Source organism: Ranitomeya variabilis, chromosome 4, assembly GCF_051348905.1.
Source record: "Ranitomeya variabilis isolate aRanVar5 chromosome 4, aRanVar5.hap1, whole genome shotgun sequence".
Taxonomy (NCBI): Eukaryota; Metazoa; Chordata; class Amphibia; order Anura; family Dendrobatidae; genus Ranitomeya; species Ranitomeya variabilis.
Window position 1 is genome coordinate 752,101,151 of NC_135235.1, and position 23,186 is coordinate 752,124,336.

At 48.2% G+C, this 23,186-nt stretch overlaps 1 pseudogene; it reads right to left on the reverse strand.

Moving 5' to 3' along the window:
• Positions 1-212: 212 nt before the first annotated feature.
• LOC143766784 (E3 ubiquitin/ISG15 ligase TRIM25-like) lies at positions 213-10,744 on the reverse strand (annotated as a pseudogene).
• Positions 10,745-23,186: the final 12,442 nt, after the last annotated feature.

A 23,186-nucleotide genomic window follows, 5' to 3' on the forward strand; every position in this document is an offset into this window, starting at 1 on the left:
TCCTTGAGATTGGCGGCGTCTTCGTCCAGGAGCGGTCGGAGCTGGCCGCTTTCCATGAATGAGGTGTCACACAGTAAGGATGTGAAATGAAGAATGATGCGCAGGATTCAGCTTTATGTCCCCAGCTGTCAATCAGGAGCTTGTGTGACCCTGCGGCAGATCCTGGCGATATAACGCCGCGCCATAGTAGCGGTATAACAGCACAGTGTGTCCACGTTACTTATTCATCTTTTATTAGGTGCCAGCATCACCTGAATTTGAATGTAATGCTGTAACAATGGCCAAACACCAGGTGGAGCTGTTCTATTACATATATACACACATAGGAGGGAAAACAGGGCAGTTATACATCAGGCCAGGCAAAATGCCAAATAGAGGGCCCGAGGGGGCGTCGAGGGGTGCCCAGATTCTGCCTTTGGTGTCATTTTCATTTTTATGCAATTCGTCGCTATTTTACATCAAAGTATAATAAATTTTAAATTTTGGTGCAATTTTCCTTTAAGTGGGAGGTCCAGCCAGACAGTTCCCTCCCCCGCTTATCTCGGAAGACGTCATTGTGAGCAGAGGGTGTGAAGTGTCTGACTTCTCCTGTAGAAGTAAAGACTGTTGTTCTATATTTGCCAGGACCATCCCAATTTTTCACCCAAAAATTCCCAGACAGAATTGAAGTCAGCACTTAAAGGGGTTATGTCACCAGTTCCGAGGTGTCCTTTTTTTGCTCCTCTTTTATTCCTGTCTCTTCTTTTAAAATTCCATATTTTGTTTTTCATTAATCCGCCATATGGTTCCAGAGTTATGGGACTTTTTGTTTAGTGCCAAGTTTAATGGTCTTTAAAAGGGGGCGTGGCTCACTGGATAATTATACAGAAAAGCCTAAAGACCCGCCCCTGAGGAACATTTCACAATTCCCCATTTGTAAAGCACATAAAAATTTGCACTAAACAAAAAGAAGGCCCTTATATCTGGAACCATTAAAAAAGAAACAGGAAAACACAGAGGAGCAAGAGGAATCAAATATGGGGATAGGTCCTCCTTAATTGTCCATACGCCACCGACACTAATGGTGGTAACTTGGGACTTGTCATGTAAGGTCTGTTGGATCCTTGGAGGAATTTTCCATAACTTTATTATTAAAGGATAGGTCATCAATATTTGATTGGTGGGAGTGTGTGTGAGGGGTGGAGTGATCAGTAGGATCACCAACGAGCTCCACCACCTCTTCATTGGACCTCCAGCGATCTAGTATTGATGGCCTATTTTAAGTAAATTGGTTCTTTGTGCTCTCCACTGAGAAGTTCTATCTCCATAAAATATGGTCTTTTATACAACGTCCATCAATTACCCCCCACACAAGTGCGAAATATTATAAGAGGGACTCCTGGTGAAGGATCTTCAGGCAGCAGTGTTCTCCACACAACCAGTACCCGATCCCAAAAGCTGCATGGACGGGCTCGGTGAAGGTGGCCGTGACAGTGTGCAGGTGTCTAATGGGGTTACTCAACTCAAAAAAGGACAACTGTCCGGCGTCAAAGTCCAGTAATATACGGAATCTATTACAGGAGAAGGCGTGAGGGCAGGTGGTCACCATGTTGTCATGCATGACCGAATATTGGTTTTTGTACAATCTACGAAGACACCAAGACTTGTCGTTGTCTCCAAAGTAAGACTGATCCCCTGTTCTCTCCATTCTGCTGTAGGCCACACCCAGTCTCCAGTCTCCCGTCTCACTGGTCTCCACCTCCCAATAGTGTTGACCTGAGGAGAAGACTTGGCTGCTTAAGATCTGATTATACTGGAACCTCTTTGGTGTTTCGGGACGATTTTGGTAAACAGCAGACCAGTACATGGTTCTTAGGTCATCTGACACCAGTATGTTATTGGCAGCCGTACTTATATCTAGAACTAGCTCCAGAAGGTCTTTAGATCTTGAGATTTGGTCACCAACATTGTCGTGAAGTTTTTGGCCACATCCGTCCAATTCCTGGTCTTCTTCTCCATCCAAAAAGCCCTTAACCTCCATATCCGTCTCACGTAAGACGGTAACTGGGTCGGGAGAGTTGAAGAGTTCTTCAAGACGACAAATTATTTTGGTCACCTTCTCCTTCTTGATCTGAAAGAGTTGGATCAGGCTGGAGACTGTGTATAAAACCTTCTCACCTCTTAGGTCTGGAAATAGGATGGTGTCCTCTTCGTTCCCGGTTTTTTTTGGTCTACGATTTTCTAGATCTTGGATCTTCTTCTCAATCTTGTCTCGTTTGGAGGAGAGTTTTCTCACAAAAGCTCTAAATGTCTCCTTCTTCTTCTCACAGGCTTCCTCCAGGAGCTCCACCTGATGTCCATGGTGTTCTCCAGCCAAACAACAGGTGACACAGATACAAGAGTCATCTACCATGCAGTGATACTTCAGGATTTCCTTGTGGACAGAGCACTTCTTCTTCTCTGGGGTTTGGGTGGCCTTGGTCAGGATGTGTTCTGCTGACCTTCTGTGAACTCTCAGGTGGTTGCTGCACAGAGAAGCTTCACAGTGTAGACAGGACTGAACAGCAGGAACGGCAGAATACAGACAATAGGAACAGTGGACGTCGCTTCCGCTCTGCTCGGGGTTTGCAGAGGAGAAGATTGTGACGATGTTACACAGGGCGATGTTCCTCTGTAGCTATTCTGACTCATGGGTATGTAGAACGCAGTGGTGCCTGGATAGACCTATTCTTTTGGGCGCTTCCGTATTGACCTGTACTCACGTTCATACCGATTTATCAGATAGCTTAACTCAGCCACGTTCTCATGTAAGAAGACTCCAGGAAAAGAGGATTGCTTTAACCGAAATTCTTGTATTATGATGAAAGTAGCAGGTAAAAAGGAATATTCAACAGAGTACATGCAGTAGGATGCATACAGATATGGTGATGATGACAAAATGGAGAATAAGGGCGTGAACAAACATACATCACAGGACTACAGTGAGAGAGTTGGGACAAAATACAGGGAAAAGCAAACTTCTGCCTAGAAAGAAGGATAAAACACAAACAATGCAAACATTGAATGATTTCCCAAGTCGTGGGACATGACACTCCCCGTCTGAAATCCTTGGATTTCACGATGTCCGTAATTCTTCGAAGTCGTTCGAACCTGAAAAAACAAGAGGAAGAAAATGTGCATGCAATAATAAAACATAAAAGATTTTTAAGTCCAACTCGTTGTTGTTGACCCGTAGATCACACCGAAAGATAAGTTCAAGTATATAAAACCCATCTTCAGATTGGGGAAGCCGCAAACATGCAAACTCTTCCACCAACCCAGAATCCAATGGGAATGTTAAGGGTTCAATCCAATGGAAAATGTCAACATTCAATAAACTGGGGAATGAGGAGGAATGCTCCCCGCCGTGAACAACGTCCAGGAGCATGTTCAGTTCATGTGATGTCCTCCTTTCGTAGAAGCAACACGAGTTCAGTGACCGGGCGGAAGAAGGTTCGGGTAGAGCCCCCTTTTGTCACCTTAACTTCTACCTTACGAGTCTTTCCGTCCTCACCGGGTAGGACATTGGTGATAAGTCCCATTGGCCAGTCATTACGATGAGCCTCTTTGTCCTTTAAGAGAACAAGGTCTCCTTCTTGGAGATTGGGACTGGGCGTCTGCCATTTGTGACGGTTTTGAAGCAAGTGTAAATATTCGGTCTTCCAGCGATGCCAAAACACATTAGCCAGGTGTTGAACTTGTCTCCACTGACGTTTGTAAATGTCCTTGTTATCGAAATTCCCAGGTGGGACTGTAGCGGCTCCAATCTTCTGTGTAAGGAGTGTAGCTGGAGTAAGTATCGTTGGAGCATCGGGGTCGGATGATACTGGAACCAAAGGTCTAGCATTTATTATGGCTGACACTTCTGCGAGGAAGGTGACCAGAACTTCATGAGTAAGGGGAAGTTTATGGTCCAGCAACATGGAGTCGAGGATCCTTCGTGCAACACCAATCATGCGTTCCCAAGATCCACCCATGTGTGAAGAGTGTGGAGGGTTGAATACCCAAGTGCATCCATTGTCGGACAAGAAGTTGTCAAACTGCAGTTCCTTGCAGGCTCCTACAAAGTTTGTGCCGCAGTCGGACCGGAGTTGTTTGGCAGGTCCCCGGATGGAAAAGAATCTTCTTAGGGCATTGATGAAGCTGGAGGTATCCATGGATTCAATAACCTCGATGTGAACTGCACGGATACTGAGACAGGTGAATAGGACAGCCCATCGCTTACTGTTCGCGGCTCCTCCACGGGTTTTCCTGGTAACAACCGACCATGGCCCGAAGACGTCTACACCAACATATGAAAACGGTTGGTCCATGCTCAGTCGATCTGCTGGGAGGTTCGCCATTTGTTGTTGTTGGTGTTTTCCTCGTAACCTTCGACACTTGACACATCTATGGAGAACTGAAGAGACGCACCTCTTCATTCCCATGATCCACAAGCCAGCAGACCTGATGGCACCTTCAGTAAGATGTCTGCCTTGGTGCTGTACTCGTTCGTGATAGTGCCGAATCAACAGAGTAGTGACGTGATGTCGACCTGGAATGATGATAGGGTTCTGCTCCTTATCGTATAGGTCTGATTTACTTAAACGTCCTCCCACTCTTAGAAACTTGAGATGATCGACTACTGGATTCAAGTCGAGTAGAGTGCTGTTTTTGGACACGCTGACTCCCTTGGTAATACTGCCAATCTCATGTGAATATTCTTCTTGTTGCACACACCTGATGATAACTTGTTCAGCATGGTCTATGTCGTCGGCAGTAAGACGACTCTTACACACGTGCCAACCATGGCACCCTGAGGGCTTGTCCTTTGTAAAACAGCGAGCAATGTGAATGAGACGAGCTACAGTTCGTACAACGGAGGACCAGCTTGAAAAGCGTTCAAAACGATGAGACTTCAAACCTTGCCTAGATGTCATTGAAGTATAGTGAGCAGAGATAGTTTGTCTTATCTCCTTGTCAGATTCTGGTTCCACCAGCTCATAAGCATTTTTGGTGTTGTTCGCACAGAAATCTTCGTACAGGAGACTGGGAGGCGTCAACCACATGTTGTCACCAAGCTTAGAAGCAGCTGCGAGTCTTGTACCTCGGTCGGCTGGGTTTAAATCGGTGGAGATGTGATGCCACTGCTCAGGGGTAGAAAAACTTCTGATGCGCTCAACTCTGTTGCTCACATATGTATAGAACTGCTTTGTTTGGTTGTGAATGTACCCGAGTACCACCCTGCTGTCAGTGTAGAAAGTAAAGGAATCAATTGTAATGTCCATTTCGTCTTGTACAACTTCAGCAATTTCTACTGCCAATACCGCAGCACAAAGCTCGAGTCTGGGTACAGAGTGTGCAGGCTTTGGAGTTAATTTGGCTTTACCCAGGATGAAACCACAGTGTACCTTGTTAGCTCCTAAGGTCATCAGATAAGCTACTGCAGCTATGGCTTCTGTAGATGCGTCAGAGAAAATATGGACTTCTCTTCTGATTGCAGTCGAAGGTGATCTTGGAGAATAACAACGTGGGACTTGGAGTTGCTCTAAGAACTTCAGAGACTTCTTCCACGCCTCCCACCTTTGCTGTTTCTGAGTTGGGAGCGGGGTGTCCCAATCCGTGTTCTCGGCCGTAAGCTGTCTTAACAGTATCTTGCCTTGAATAGTGATGGGTGCTACAAACCCGAGAGGATCATAGATGCTATTTATGACAGATAGGACTCCTCGTTTGGTAAAGGGTTTGTCATAGGGTGACACTTGGAAAGTGAAGGTGTCCCGTTTGATATCCCACAGTAGACCAAGGCTGCGCTGTGTTGGAGGAACATCGGAACCCAAGTTGAGGTCCTTTAGGTTTGTGGCATGGTCCTCAGATGGAAACGCGTTCATTACCTCTTGACTGTTAGAGATAATCTTGTGGAGTCTGAGGTTTGATGTGGATAGCATTTCCTGTGTTCTGGAGAGTAGGTCAATTGCATCTTCGCTTGTGGGCAAGGACTTGAGCCCATCGTCCACGTAGAAGTTCTTCTCTACAAATTGCCGAGCATCGGAACCGTACTCTCTCTCACCTTCCTGGGCTGTCCGTCTCAGTCCATAGATCGCCACAGCAGGTGAGGGACTGTTGCCGAAGACATGGACCTTCATCCGGTAGTCTATGACCTGATTGTTGACGTTGTTGTCCTTGTGCCATAGGAACCTAAGATAGTTTCTGTTGTCTTCTTTCACAATGAAGCAATGAAACATCTGCTGAATGTCGGCCATTATGGCAACAGGTTCTTGTCTGAAGCGGATCAATACTCCAAGGAGGCTGTTGTTCAGGTTGGGCCCAGTTAGGAGCAGGTTATTGAGAGAGAGGCCTTCAAACTGAGCACTGGAGTCAAACACCACTCTGATCTGATTAGGCTTGCGAGGGTGATAGACACCAAAGGATGGAAGATACCAACATTCTTCTCCCTCCCTCAGTGGTGGCGCAGGTTCAGCATGATTTCTGTCAAAGATGTTCTGCATAAAGTCAATGAAATGCTTCTCCATCTCTGGTTTCCTCTTTAGGGTACGCTTTAAGGATGAGAACCTTGCAGTTGCTTGCTGCAGGTTGTTCGGCAACCTCACTCTTGGGAAACGAAAGGGTAAAGGAGCTACCCAACTGTTGGAGTCGTCTTGAACAAATTCTTTATCCATAACCTTTATAAATTCTTTATCTTCCCTTGTGGGTGCCAACTTGTTGTCATTACTTGTGGAATCGAACACTGATGACCCGAGGTTTTCTTCCCAGGACTGGAGTGTGTTCATGTTGTTGAAGGATTCCTGTTGCCACTTGGTGTTGCTCACTTTCTCTTTCACCCAGTAGTGATGTGGGCATGGTTGGAAATGGGTGCTGCGACCATTTGACAAGATGTGTGTCTTGTAAGAGGAGATGTTGTTAGGTCTCTTCATCTTGTGTATGCAAACATTGCCTATGATTACCCAGCCTAGATCTAAGCGTTGGGCAAATGGTGCATCGTGTGGTCCATTAATTTGCTGACGCACCTTGTGCAGCCGGAGAATGTCTCTGCCAAGCAGAATCAGGATATCTGCACTGTTGTTGAGGGCTGGTATCTTGTTTGCTATCCCCTTGAGATGTTGGTGATGAAGAGCAGCCTCTGGCGTTGGGATCTCTTCTCGATTGGATGGAATCTGGTTGCACTCGACCAGTGTAGGTAACGGTATCTCGACGGTGTTCTCGAGAGATGTCGCTGTAAGACCACTGGCCCTTCTCCCATAAACCTCTGTAACACCACTGCAGGTACCTAAGGTGTAAGGGTAGGCATTTCCCTTTAAGTTAAACATATCAAAGAGTTCTGACCTTGCAAGTGATCGGTTGCTCTGATCATCCAGAAGGACGTACACCTTCACGGCTTTCTCTGGGTGACCGTTGGGATATACGTTCACCAGGCAAATCTTCGCACAGGACTTGTCCCAGAGGTCTTCTCCGCAGACTTCTGTGCATGAAGAAGATATTGTGGTATGGCTTGCAGTTTGAGCTGCGTCCTCCCCGCCATGGCTCGTGGTGGGGGAAGGAGTAAGTGTAGAGTCAGGACGGAATGGGTGGAGTGCTTGTACGTGGTCCTCACTGTCACACTCCATGCACTTAATTGTAGTTTTACAGTCTTTAGCAAGGTGTTCAGTAGAAGCACAACATCTGTAGCATACCCCGAACCTCTTTAGAAGCTCCTTGCGTTCCTGGAGCGGTTTCTTCCTGAAGCCGATGCACTTTTTTAAGGGATGTGGCTTCTTGTGGATGGGACATTCACGATTTGGGTTCTCTATCTTTTCACCTTTGTTACTCTTGTCTGGGGCTGGTGTTGGTAAGGGAAGAATATCCGTCTTCTTCACTGACACTGGACCTCTGCGGTTTCTGTCGTTCGAGCGTGCGCTGACGTATTTAGAAGGAGGTGAAGCTGGGCCACTGGATTCTTGGTAGGAAAAGCTTGGGTCGTTCTTGCGCTCTGCCACATCTTTTATAAACTCACAGAAGTAGGAGAACGGAGGAAATGACACTTGATGGTCTTTCTTGTATTTTGACCCTAGTGTAGTCCACTTTTCTTGTACATTGTACGGTAGCTTGGAGATAATGGGATTTACTCCACGAGCAGTGTCCAGATAGCTGAGGCCAGGTAGGTGGGTGTCTGCCTTGGCCAGATGGAGCTCTAACAGCAAGTCACTGAGCTCCAGGAACTTTGAACTGTCTTTGCTTGATATCTTTGGAAAACTCTGTAGACGCTTGAACAGTGCATCCTCTATGGCTTCTGGACTGCCAAAGTTTTTCTCTAGTCTTTCCCATGCAGCCATGAGACCAGCCATTGGATTACTGGTATGTACAGACCTGAGTCTCTTGACACGCTCTGTGGATTGTGGTCCTAGCCATCTGATTAGCAGGTCCAGCTCTTCGGCAGCAGTGATGCCGAGGTCACTAGTTACGGTTCTAAAGGCATTTTTCCAACCTCTGTAATTTTCAGGTTGGTCGTCAAACCTTGTGAGACCGGTTTTAGTAAGTTCGCGGCGAATCATGTACCTTGCGAAGTCGGACATGTCTGTTCTTTCTGACTTAGGATGCACGAATGTGGGCTGAGCGGTGTTGTACATAGGAGTGGAGACGTCTTGGCCTTGAAATGTGGGTAAGTATGGAGTGGCATATGCATTTAGTCCAGCAACCGGTTTGGTGGGTATAGTCTCTGCTACATGCGGAGCTGGCACTGTGCGGTTGTCGAGAGTATAATGACCTGCCGGTATATTGGGTTGCGTGTAGATAATAGCCTGTGGAGTTTGATGAGATGCAGGGTCTTGGCGCATACTGGAATACGAAGGAAGTTCAAGTTTGGGAGCATTGTACTGACCTTGAGTGTAGGGTTCTGTAAGTTGATCGGCATCCTGGTGTCCTGGAGAAGCATGAACGCCATCAGAAGTGTTAGTGATGATCTGCTGTTCGCCATTTTGGCTTAGCACGTAGTCTCTTGTGCGTTCAATAGGGTCCTCCGCCTCCACTTCACACAAACTGATGCTGTCTCTTTGACTCCCACTGATAGCTCGCTCCAGGATCCTTAACTCCGCCATGGCTGTTGCGTGCTCACATTCCTTCTCCAGAGCTTCCTTGCGTGCTGCATCCGCATCCATTTCTGCTCTCTTTTGTGCTGTGGCTGCCTCCATTTCTGCTCTCTTTTGTGCTGTGGCTGCCTCCATTTCTGCTCTCTTTTGTGCTGTGGCTGCATCCATTTCTGCTCTCTTTTGTGCTGTGGCTGCATCCATTTTAGACGTTTCTGCCTTAGCACGTGCCCTTATAAGCTGCTGGCTGAGAGTGGAATATTTTGATGAACTTGACCTAGATGAGCGTTTTGAGTGCTTAGACGATTTGGATGAGCGAGATGATGCATCTGGTGTCCGTGCAATTTTAGCCTCTATCTTGGTTTTAATGTCACGTACGGTGCAGTCCCTTTCAGAATTAAGCTGCTGGAAACTTTGCAATTCTTTTAAAGTCTCTGGCAGATTCAGTTTCTTCAGGAGAATAATGTATTGGTCAGTCTTCTCCATATACCTTTGGTATGCTGTGCATAATTGTTCTAGGACTCCCTCTAGTGGTAACTCATGAGAAGCAGGCCTTGATACAGTGTCTATGTGACTCAGCACTTTCTCCCATAGTGAAGACACATCACGATATACGACACCTTTTGCAGTCTCTAAATTCTCCATGACTTTCCATGTAGGTTTAACTGTACGTTTTCCTCTTTCACTAGCTGGTGGATGGGGATCTAGGTCTCTTTCCTGTGTTTGTAAGTCTGGTAGGGACATTGTATACCTCGCTTCAGACATGATTTGTTTGCAGGCAGGATGAGTGGATGATGAGGGTTATACTTCTCACTGTTTATCTGCAGTGTGTGCTTCTATGCACACTGGGGTCTGGCTGGGAACTGGGTTACTGTGTATCTGGGAAATGTCCTTTTCCACTGAGGTTCAGCACAGACCTTGAGTTACTGTCTCTGAAGGCAGGCTATTCCTTTTTACTATTCTGACTCATGGGTATGTAGAACGCAGTGGTGCCTGGATAGACCTATTCTTTTGGGCGCTTCCGTATTGACCTGTACTCACGTTCATACCGATTTATCAGATAGCTTAACTCAGCCACGTTCTCATGTAAGAAGACTCCAGGAAAAGAGGATTGCTTTAACCGAAATTCTTGTATTATGATGAAAGTAGCAGGTAAAAAGGAATATTCAACAGAGTACATGCAGTAGGATGCATACAGATATGGTGATGATGACAAAATGGAGAATAAGGGCGTGAACAAACATACATCACAGGACTACAGTGAGAGAGTTGGGACAAAATACAGGGAAAAGCAAACTTCTGCCTAGAAAGAAGGATAAAACACAAACAATGCAAACATTGAATGATTTCCCAAGTCGTGGGACATGACAGTAGCACAGGCCGTGCCGGGAAGATGGTCCTGCACTCAGGGCAGTTGTAGGGTCCAGTGCCCACCTGTGTATCCAGCATGTGGTCAATACAGAACCGGCAGTAGTTGTGCCCACACGTCAGGTTCACCGGATCCCTGAAGATCTCCAGGCAGATGGGACATTTCAGCTCCTCCCGGAGATCAGCAGACGCCATCACTGCAGAGGAGGCGGGGAGCGAAACTGAAAGTCTGGCCAACAGCCGAGGAAGTGGGTCACAAGTCAGCAGGCGGGGGGATCACATTACAGCCCAGGGGACGGGAACACCCTGCGCCGGCCCTTTAAGGGTATGTGTCCACGTTCAGGATTGCATCAGGATCTGGTCAGGATTTTCCATCAGTATTTGTAAGCCAAAACCAGGAGTGGAACAATCAGAGGAAAAGTATAATAGAAACACGTCACCAGTTCTGCATTTATCACCCACTCCTGGTTTTGGCTACAAATACTGATGTAAAATCCTGACCAAATCCTGATGCAATCCTGAACGTGGACACATACCCTAAGTCTGCCTAGTACTCAAGGGAGAGGCTGTAGGACGGGTGACTACAATCTATTACTCCCTGTTATCAGCCATTACTGGGAACACGGCTCAGCAATCAGTATCACACAGGAGAGGATTAGATACACGGCTCAGCAGTCAGTATCACACAGGATAGGATTAGATACATGGCTCAGCAGTCAGTATCACACAGGAGAGGATTAGATACAAGGCTCAGCAGTCAGTATCATACAGGATAGGATTAGATACACGGCTCAGCAGTCAGTATCACACAGGAGAGGATTAGATACACGGCTCAGCAGTCAGTATCACACAGGAGAGGATTAGATACACGGCTCAGCAGTCAGTATCACACAGGATAGGATTAGATACACGGCTCAGCAGTCAGTATCACACAGGAGAGGATTAGATACAAGGCTCAGCAGTCAGTATCATACAGGATAGGATTAGATACACGGCTCAGCAGTCAGTATCACACAGGAGAGGATTAGATACACGGCTCAGCAGTCAGTATCACACAGGAGACGATTAGATACACAGCTCAGCAGTCAGTATCACACAGGAGAGGATTAGATACACAGCTCAGCAGTCAGTATCACACAGGAGAGGATTAGATACACGGCTCAGCAGTCAGTATCACACAGGATAGGATTAGATACACGGCTCAGCAGTCAGTATCACACAGGAGACGATTAGATACACAGCTCAGCAGTCAGTATCACACAGGAGAGGATTAGATACACAGCTCAGCAGTCAGTATCACACAGGAGAGGATTAGATACACGGCTCAGCAGTCAGTATCACACAGGAGAGGATTAGATACACGGCTCAGCAGTCAGTATCACACAGGAGAGGATTAGATACACAGCTCAGCAGTCAGTATCACACAGGAGAGGATTAGATACACGGCTCAGCAGACAGTATCACACAGGAGAGGATTAGATACACGGCTCAGCAGTCAGTATCACACAGGATAGGATTAGATACACGGCTCAGCAGTCAGTATCACACAGGAGAGGATTAGATACACGTCTCAGCAGTCAGTATCACACAGGAGAGGATTAGATACACAGCTCAGCAGTCAGTATCACACAGGATAGGATTAGATACACAGCTCAGCAGTCAGTATCACACAGGAGAGGATTGGATACACGGCTCAGCAGTCAGTATCACACAGGAGAGGATTAGATACAAGGCTCAGCAGTCAGTATCACACAGGATAGGATTAGATACACAGCTCAGCAGTCAGTATCACACAGGATAGGATTAGATACATGGCTCAGCAGTCAGTATCACACAGGAGAGGATTAGATACAAGGCTCAGCAGTCAGTATCATACAGGATAGGATTAGATACACGGCTCAGCAGTCAGTATCACACAGGAGAGGATTAGATACACGGCTCAGCAGTCAGTATCACACAGGAGAGGATTAGATACACGGCTCAGCAGTCAGTATCACACAGGATAGGATTAGATACACAGCTCAGCAGTCAGTATCACACAGGAGAGGATTAGATACACGGCTCAGCAGTCAGTATCACACAGGAGAGGATTAGATACACGACTCAGCAGTCAGTATCACACAGGAGAGGATTAGATACAAGGCTCAGCAGTCAGTATCATACAGGATAGGATTAGATACACGGCTCAGCAGTCAGTATCACACAGGAGAGGATTAGATACACGGCTCAGCAGTCAGTATCACACAGGAGACGATTAGATACACAGCTCAGCAGTCAGTATCACACAGGAGAGGATTAGATACACAGCTCAGCAGTCAGTATCACACAGGAGAGGATTAGATACACGGCTCAGCAGTCAGTATCACACAGGATAGGATTAGATACACGGCTCAGCAGTCAGTATCACACAGGAGACGATTAGATACACAGCTCAGCAGTCAGTATCACACAGGAGAGGATTAGATACACAGCTCAGCAGTCAGTATCACACAGGAGAGGATTAGATACACGGCTCAGCAGTCAGTATCACACAGGAGAGGATTAGATACACGGCTCAGCAGTCAGTATCACACAGGAGAGGATTAGATACACAGCTCAGCAGTCAGTATCACACAGGAGAGGATTAGATACACGGCTCAGCAGACAGTATCACACAGGAGAGGATTAGATACACGGCTCAGCAGTCAGTATCACACAGGATAGGATTAGATACACGGCTCAGCAGTCAGTATCACACAGGAGAGGATTAGATACACGTCTCAGCAGTCAGTATCACACAGGAGAGGATTAGATACACAGCTCAGCAGTCAGTATCACACAGGATAGGATTAGATACACAGCTCAGCAGTCAGTATCACACAGGAGAGGATTGGATACACGGCTCAGCAGTCAGTATCACACAGGAGAGGATTAGATACACGGCTCAGCAGTCAGTATCACACAGGAGAGGATTAGATACACGGCTCAGCAGTCAGTATCACACAGGAGAGGATTAGATACACGGCTCAGCAGTCAGTATCACACAGGATAGGATTAGATACACGGCTCAGCAGTCAGTATCACACAGGAGAGGATTAGATACACGGCTCAGCAGTCAGTATCAGACACGAGAGGATTAGATACACGGCTCAGCAGTCAGTATCACACAGGAGAGGATTAGATACACGGCTCAGCAGTCAGTATCACACAGGATAGGATTAGATACACGGCTCAGCAGTCAGTAACACACGGATAGGATTAGATACACGGCTCAGCAGTCAGTATCATACAGGAGAGGATTAGATACACGGCTCAGCAGTCAGTTTCACACAGGAGAGGATTAGATACACGTCTCAGCAGTCAGTATCACACAGGAGAGGATTAGATACACGGCTCAGCAGTCAGTATCACACAGGATAGGATTAGATACACGGCTCAGCAGTCAGTATCATACAGGAGAGGATTAGATACACGGCTCAGCAGACAGTATCACACAGGATAGGATTAGATACACGGCTCAGCAGTCAGTATCACACAGGAGAGGATTAGATACACGGCTCAGCAGTCAGTATCACACAGGAGAGGATTAGATACACGGCTCAGCAGTCAGTATCACACAGGAGAGGATTAGATACACGGCTCAGCAGTCAGTATCACACAGGATAGGATTACATTGTGTGCAGAATTATTCGGCAAGTTGTATTTTGATCACATGATACTTTTCATACATGTTGTCCTACTCCAAGCTGTTCAGGCTTGAGAGCCGATTACCAGTAAGTAAATCAGGTGATGTGCATCTCTGTAACGAGGAGGGGTGTTGTCTAATGACATCAGAACCCTACATAAGATGTGCTTAATTATTAGGCAACTTCCTTTCCTTTGGCAAAATGGGTCAGAAGAGAGATGTGACGGCTCTGAAAAGTCCACAATTGTGAGATGTTTTGCAGAGGGATGCAGCAGTCTTGAAATTGCCAAACTTTTGAATCGTGATCACCGAACAATCAAGCGTTTCATGGCAAATAGCCAACAGGGTCGCAAGAAGTGTGTTGGGCAAAAAAGGCGCAAAATAACTGCCCATGAATTGAGGAAAATCAAGCGTGAAGCTGCCAAGATGCCATTTGCCACCAGTTTTGCCATATTTCAGAGCTGCAACGTTACTGGAGTAACAAAAAGCACAAGGTGTGTGATACTCAGGGACACGGCCAAGGTAAGGACGGCTGAAAAACGACCACCTCTGAACAAGAAACATAAGATAAAACGTCAAGACTGGGCCAAGAAATGACTTTTCAAAGGTTTTATGGACTGATGAGATGAGAGTGACTCTTGATGGGCCAGATGGATGGGCCAGAGGCTGGATCAGTAAAGGGCAGAGAGCTCCACTCCGACTCAGACACCAGAAAGGTGGTGGTGGGGGACTGGTATGGGCTGGTATCATCAAAGATGAACTTGTGGGACCTTTTCGGGTTGAGGATGGAGTGAAGCTCAACTCCCAGACCTACTGCCAGTTTCTGGAAGACTTCTTCAAGCAGTGGTACAGGGAGAAGTCGGTATCGTTCAAGAAACACATGATTTTCCTGCAGGACAATGCTCCATCACGTGCCTCCAACTACTCCACAGCGTGGCTGGCCAGTAAAAGTCTCAAAGAAGAAAAATAATGACATGGCCCCCTTGTTCACCTGATCTGAACCCCATAGAGAACCTGTGGTCCCTCATAAAATGTGGGAAGGGAAAACAGTCCACCTCTCGGCACAGTGTCTGGAGGCTGTGGTGGCTGCTGCACGCAATGTTGGTCGTAAACAGATCAAGCAGCTGACAGAATCTATGGATGGAGGCTGTTGATTGTTATCATAAAGAAAGGTGGCTATATTGGTCACTAATTTTTGGGGGTTATCTTTTTGCATGTCAGGAATGTTTATTTCTACATTTTGTGCAGTTATATTGGTTTACCTGGTGAAAATAAACAAGTGAGATGGGAATATATTTGGTTTTTATTAAGTTGCCTAATAATTCTGCACAGTAATAGTTACCTGCACAAACAGATATCCTCCTAAGATAGACAAATCTTAAAAAAAACAAAAACCACTCCAACTTCCAAAAATATTAAGCTTTGATATTTATGAGTCTTTTGGGTTGATTGAGAACATAGTTGTTGATCAATAATAAAAATAATCCTCTAAAATACAACTTGCCTAATAATTCTGAACACAGTGTAGATACTTGGCTGTGTAGACAGTGTCATACTCTCATTAGCCTCTCACCTGATATTCCTGGTTTCCTCTGTAGATTTGCGCTCACTGATTGTTCCTCAAGAGTTTATGACATATAATGGAGACGCACAGGGTGAGGATACAGCATTTTACCTTAGTTAGCCAGATGACTATTTTCAGTAATCCAGGAGGAATAGACTGTTAGTTATATGTAGACTATTGAATTTATGTCTTTCCGGTTAGTCAAGAAAACACAGATTTTTGTTCGTATAAGCCTGTAACATTGACGTGTAAGTTGACATTTGATGTAACATATTATGATGTTATCCTGGATGACTGAGATGCAGGGTAATTGAACAATGATATCTTGATTACACATTATCCAGGCCACCCAGTTTGTTGACTTGCAAAACAGAGGAGTAAAAACTATTCAAATTGATTAAAAAGTCAAACAATGTGAATTAATCTCATCACATCTTCCTCTTGATCTGGCTTGAATGACAGTTGTTCACTATAAAAAGAGGATATATGCTTCTGTAACATCAGACAGATATTCAACTAAGACATTCAGAGATCCAAAAAACAGAGACTCTTTACAGGACACAGATTTGACATTCTACAGGATGCCAGCTTAGGGGACCATGGCCCCAGCTGGAAGAATACACAACTGCTCCATTGACCATCACTGAACTCATGGATACATTTGGGGGGGGATTTGGACCCAACGGTCACCTGGCTCCTTGGAGATGTTTGGAGAAGCCAGGTTGTGATCCTCGGATCAACTGGCCTTGTATGGACTGTCATCTTCCTACACTTGTCGTTACCTCCTCTGTGTGTGCGTGCCACAGGTGAGGGTGGTCGTCCGTGGAAGCTCTGAAGTCACAGCTGCTCTAATCCCGCGGCCGCCTGCCTGATGTAATTTATTTCTGGATCTTTCTATCTCATAAATATATTTCTCAGGAGATCGGACGTCTGATCTGTGACATTCCTCTGTCAGGATAAAGAAAACAGCGAATAACGAAAGATGACGAAGACGTAAACGATGGCGAGCTGTCAATTTAAAAAAAATAGAGAAAAAACAGACAGTTCCGTGAAAATCGGAGCAGATGAGACGCGTCAATCACAGAGCACAGAGGTGCGAGTACAGACTGGAGCCGCGCAGGTCGGGTTCTCGCTGACGTTTTATCCACCATCAAATGTCAGATTAAAACTGAAACTTTTTTTTTCTTAGACCAAAATGTAAAATGATTTATAGATTCCTTTATCTGATAAGGGAAGGCTGAAGAAGCAGCACAGAGTATTTCAGGAGAGCAGTGTGCTGGTCTATGGGGTCACAGGGAGATATATGGTGGAGGGAGCAGGGTGACAGCAGCACAGAGTATTTCAGGAGAGCAGTGTGCTGGTCTATGGGGTCACAGGGAGATATATGGTGGAGGGAGCAGGGTGACAGCAGCACAGAGTATTTCAGGAGAGCAGTGTGCTGGTCTATGGGGGTCACAGAGGGAGATATATGGTGGGGGGAGCAGGGTGACAGCAGCACAGAGTATTTCAGGAGAGCAGTGTGCTGGTCTATGGGGGTCACAGAGGGAGATATATGGTGGAGGGAGCAGGGTGACAGCAGCACAGAGTATTTCAGGAGAGCAGTGTGCTGGTCTATGGGGGTCACAGAGGGGGATATATGGTGGAGGAGCAGGGTGACAGCAGCACAGAGTATTTCAGGAGAGCAGTGTGCTGGTCTATGGGGGTCACAGAGGGAGATATATGGTGGAGGGAGCAGGGTGACAGCAGCACAGAGTATTTCAGGAGAGCAGTGTGCTGGTCTATAGGGGTCACAGAGGGAGATATATGGTGGAGGAGCAGGGTGACAGCAGCACAGAGTATTTCAGGAGAGCAGTGTGCTGGTCTATGGGGGTCACAGAGGGAGATATAAGGGGAGGAGCAGGATGACAGCAGCACAGAGTATTTCAGGAGAGCAGTGTGCCGGTCTATGGGGGTCACAGAGGGAGATATATGGTGGAGGAGCAGGGTGACAGCAGCACAGAGTATTTCAGGAGAGCAGTGTGCTGGTCTATGGGAGGTCACAGAGGGAGATATATGGTGGAGGAGCAGGGTGACAGCAGCACAGAGTATTTCAGGAGAGCAGTGTGCCGGTCTATGGGGGTCACAGAGGGAGATATATGGTGGAGGAGCAGGGTGACAGCAGCACAGAGTATTTCAGGAGAGCAGTGTGCTGGTCTATGGGGGTCACAGAGGGAGATATATGGTGGAGGAGCAGGGTGACAGCAGCACAGAGTATTTCAGGAGAGCAGTGTGCTGGTCTATGGGGGTCACAGAGGGAGATATATGGTGGAGGAGCAGGGTGACAGCAGCACAGAGTATTTCAGGAGAGCAGTGTGCTGGTCTATAGGGGTCACAGAGGGAGATATATGGTGGAGGAGCAGGGTGACAGCAGCACAGAGTATTTCAGGAGAGCAGTGTGCTGGTCTATGGGGGTCACAGAGGGAGATATAAGGGGAGGAGCAGGATGACAGCAGCACAGAGTATTTCAGGAGAGCAGTGTGCCGGTCTATGGGGGTCACAGAGGGAGATATATGGTGGAGGAGCAGGGTGACAGCAGCACAGAGTATTTCAGGAGAGCAGAGTGCTGGTCTATGGGGGTCACAGAGGGAGATATATGGTGGAGGAGCAGGGTGACAGCAGCACAGAGTATTTCAGGAGAGCAGTGTGCTGGTCTATGGGGGTCACAGAGGGAGATATATGGTGGAGGAGCAGGGTGACAGCAGCACAGAGTATTTCAGGAGAGCAGTGTGCTGGTCTATGGGGGTCACAGAGGGAGATATATGGAGGAAGGAGCAGGGTGACAGCAGCACAGAGTATTTCAGGAGAGCAGAGTGCTGGTCTATGGGGGTCACAGAGGGAGATATATGGGGGAGGAGCAGGGTGACAGCAGCACAGAGTATTTCAGGAGAGCAGTGTGCTGGTCTATGGAGGTCACAGAGGGAGATATATGGTGGAGGAGCAGGGTGACAGCAGCACAGAGTATTTCAGGAGAGCAGTGTGCTGGTCTATGGGGTCACAGAGGGAGATATATGGGGGGAGCAGGGTGACAGCAGCACAGAGTATTTCAGGAGAGCAGTGTGCTGGTCTATGGGGGTCACAGAGGGAGATATATGGTGGAAGGAGCAGGGTGACAGCAGCACAGAGTATTTCAGGAGAGCAGTGTGCTGGTCTATGGGAGGTCACAGAGGGAGATATATGGTGGAAGGAGCAGGGTGACAGCAGCACAGAGTATTTCAGGAGAGCAGAGTGCTGGTCTATGGGGGTCACAGAGGGAGATATATGGAGGAAGGAGCAGGGTGACAGCAGCACAGAGTATTTCAGGAGAGCAGAGTGCTGGTCTATGGGGGTCACAGAGGGAGATATATGGAGGAAGGAGCAGGGTGACAGCAGCACAGAGTATTTCAGGAGAGCAGTGTGCTGGTCTATGGGGGTCACAGAGGGAGATATATGGAGGAGGGAGCAGGGTGACAGCAGCACAGAGTATTTCAGGAGAGCAGTGCGCTGGTCTATGGGGGGTCACAGAGGGAGATATATGGTGGAAGGAGCAGGGTGACAGCAGCACAGAGTATTTCAGGAGAGCAGTGTGCTGGTCTATGGGGGTCACAGAGGGAGATATATGGTGGAGGAGCAGGGTGACAGCAGCACAGAGTATTTCAGGAGAGCAGTGTGCTGGTCTATGGGGGTCACAGAGGGAGATATATGGAGGAAGGAGCAGGGTGACAGCAGCACAGAGTATTTCAGGAGAGCAGAGTGCTGGTCTATGGGGGTCACAGAGGGAGATATATGGGGGAGGAGCAGGGTGACAGCAGCACAGAGTATTTCAGGAGAGCAGTGTGCTGGTCTATGGAGGTCACAGAGGGAGATATATGGTGGAGGAGCAGGGTGACAGCAGCACAGAGTATTTCAGGAGAGCAGTGTGCTGGTCTATGGGGGTCACAGAGGGAGATATATGGTGGAGGAGCAGGGTGACAGCAGCACAGAGTATTTCAGGAGAGCAGTGTGCTGGTCTATGGGGTCACAGAGGGAGATATATGGGGGGAGCAGGGTGACAGCAGCACAGAGTATTTCAGGAGAGCAGTGTGCTGGTCTATGGGGGTCACAGAGGGAGATATATGGTGGAAGGAGCAGGGTGACAGCAGCACAGAGTATTTCAGGAGAGCAGTGTGCTGGTCTATGGGAGGTCACAGAGGGAGATATATGGTGGAAGGAGCAGGGTGACAGCAGCACAGAGTATTTCAGGAGAGCAGAGTGCTGGTCTATGGGGGTCACAGAGGGAGATATATGGAGGAAGGAGCAGGGTGACAGCAGCACAGAGTATTTCAGGAGAGCAGAGTGCTGGTCTATGGGGGTCACAGAGGGAGATATATGGAGGAAGGAGCAGGGTGACAGCAGCACAGAGTATTTCAGGAGAGCAGTGTGCTGGTCTATGGGGGTCACAGAGGGAGATATATGGAGGAGGGAGCAGGGTGACAGCAGCACAGAGTATTTCAGGAGAGCAGTGCGCTGGTCTATGGGGGGTCACAGAGGGAGATATATGGTGGAAGGAGCAGGGTGACAGCAGCACAGAGTATTTCAGGAGAGCAGTGTGCTGGTCTATCGGGGTCACAGAGGGAGATATATGGGGGGAGGAGCAGGGTGACAGCAGCACAGAGTATTTCAGGAGAGCAGTGTGCTGGTCTATGGGGGTCACAGAGGGAGATATATGGGGGGAGGAGCAGGGTGACAGCAGGGCAGAGTATTTCAGGAGAGCAGTGTGCTGGACTATGGGGGTCACAGAGGGAGATATATGGTGGAGGAGCAGGGTGACAGCAGCACAGAGTATTTCAGGAGAGCAGTGTGCTGGTCTATGGGGGTCACAGAGGGAGATATATGGTGGAAGGAGCAGGGTGACAGCAGCACAGAGTATTTCAGGAGAGCAGTGTGCTGGTCTATGGGGGTCACAGAAGGAGATATATGGTGGAGGAGCAGGGTGACAGCAGCACAGAGTATTTCAGGAGAGCAGTGTGCTGGTCTATGGGAGGTCACAGAGGGAGATATATGGTGGAGGAGCAGGGTGACAGCAGCACAGAGTATTTCAGGAGAGCAGTGTGCTGGTCTATGGGGGTCACAGAGGGAGATATATGGTGGAGGAGCAGGGTGACAGCAGCACAGAGTATTTCAGGAGAGCAGTGTGCTGGTCTATGGGGGTCACAGAGGGAGATATATGGTGGAGGGAGCAGGGTGACAGCAGCACAGAGTATTTCAGGAGAGCAGTGTGCTGGTCTATGGGAGGTCACAGAGGGAGATATATGGTGGAGGGAGCAGGGTGACAGCAGCACAGAGTATTTCAGGAGAGCAGTGTGCTGGTCTTTGGGGTCACAGAGGGAGATATATGGTGGAGGAGCAGGGTGACAGCAGCACAGAGTATTTCAGGAGAGCAGTGTGCTGGTCTATGGGGGTCACAGAGGGAGATATATGGTGGAGGGAGCAGGGTGACAGCAGCACAGAGTATTTCAGGAGAGCAGTGTGCTGGTCTTTGGGGTCACAGAGGGAGATATATGGTGGAGGAGCAGGGTGACAGCAGCACAGAGTATTTCAGGAGAGCAGAGTGCTGGACTATGGGGGTCACAGAGGGAGATATATGGTGGAGGAGCAGGGTGACAGCAGCACAGAGTATTTCAGGAGAGCAGTGTGCTGGTCTATGGGGGTCACAGAGGGAGATATAAGGGGAGGAGCAGGATGACAGCAGCACAGAGTATTTCAGGAGAGCAGTGTGCCGGTCTATGGGGGTCACAGAGGGAGATATATGGTGGAGGAGCAGGGTGACAGCAGCACAGAGTATTTCAGGAGAGCAGTGTGCTGGTCTATGGGGGTCACAGAGGGAGATATATGGTGGAAGGAGCAGGGTGACAGCAGCACAGAGTATTTCAGGAGAGCAGTGTGCTGGTCTATCGGGGTCACAGAGGGAGATATATGGGGGGAGGAGCAGGGTGACAGCAGCACAGAGTATTTCAGGAGAGCAGAGTGCTGGTCTATGGGGGTCACAGAGGGAGATATATGGTGGAGGAGCAGGGTGACAGCAGCACAGAGTATTTCAGGAGAGCAGTGTGCTGGTCTATCGGGGTCACAGAGGGAGATATATGGGGGGAGGAGCAGGGTGACAGCAGCACAGAGTATTTCAGGAGAGCAGAGTGCTGGTCTATGGGGGTCACAGAGGGAGATATATGGTGGAGGAGCAGGGTGACAGCAGCACAGAGTATTTCAAGAGAGCAGAGTGCTGGTCTATGGGGGTCACAGAGGGAGATATATGGTGGAGGAGCAGGGTGACAGCAGCACAGAGTATTTCAGGAGAGCAGTGTGCCGGTCTATGGGGGTCACAGAGGGAGATATATGGTGGAGGAGCAGGGTGACAGCAGCACAGAGTATTTCAGGAGAGCAGTGTGCTGGTCTATGGGGGTCACAGAGGGAGATATATGGTGGAAGGAGCAGGGTGACAGCAGCACAGAGTATTTCAGGAGAGCAGTGTGCTGGTCTATCGGGGTCACAGAGGGAGATATATGGGGGGAGGAGCAGGGTGACAGCAGCACAGAGTATTTCAGGAGAGCAGAGTGCTGGTCTATGGGGGTCACAGAGGGAGATATATGGTGGAGGAGCAGGGTGACAGCAGCACAGAGTATTTCAGGAGAGCAGTGTGCTGGTCTATCGGGGTCACAGAGGGAGATATATGGGGGGAGGAGCAGGGTGACAGCAGCACAGAGTATTTCAGGAGAGCAGAGTGCTGGTCTATGGGGGTCACAGAGGGAGATATATGGTGGAGGAGCAGGGTGACAGCAGCACAGAGTATTTCAGGAGAGCAGAGTGCTGGTCTATGGGGGTCACAGAGGGAGATATATGGTGGAGGAGCAGGGTGACAGCAGCACAGAGTATTTCAGGAGAGCAGTGTGCTGGTCTATCGGGGTCACAGAGGGAGATATATGGGGGGAGGAGCAGGGTGACAGCAGCACAGAGTATTTCAGGAGAGCAGAGTGCTGGTCTATGGGGGTCACAGAGGGAGATATATGGTGGAGGAGCAGGGTGACAGCAGCACAGAGTATTTCAGGAGAGCAGAGTGCTGGTCTATGGGGGTCACAGAGGGAGATATATGGTGGAGGAGCAGGGTGACAGCAGCACAGAGTATTTCAGGAGAGCAGTGTGCTGGTCTATGGGGGTCACAGAGGGAGATATATGGTGGAGGAGCAGGGTGACAGCAGCACAGAGTATTTCAGGAGAGCAGTGTGCTGGTCTATGGGGGTCACAGAGGGAGATATATGGAGGAAGGAGCAGGGTGACAGCAGCACAGAGTATTTCAGGAGAGCAGAGTGCTGGTCTATGGGGGTCACAGAGGGAGATATATGGTGGAGGAGCAGGGTGACAGCAGCACAGAGTATTTCAGGAGAGCAGTGTGCTGGTCTATGGGGTCACAGAGGGAGATATATGGGGGGAGCAGGGTGACAGCAGCACAGAGTATTTCAGGAGAGCA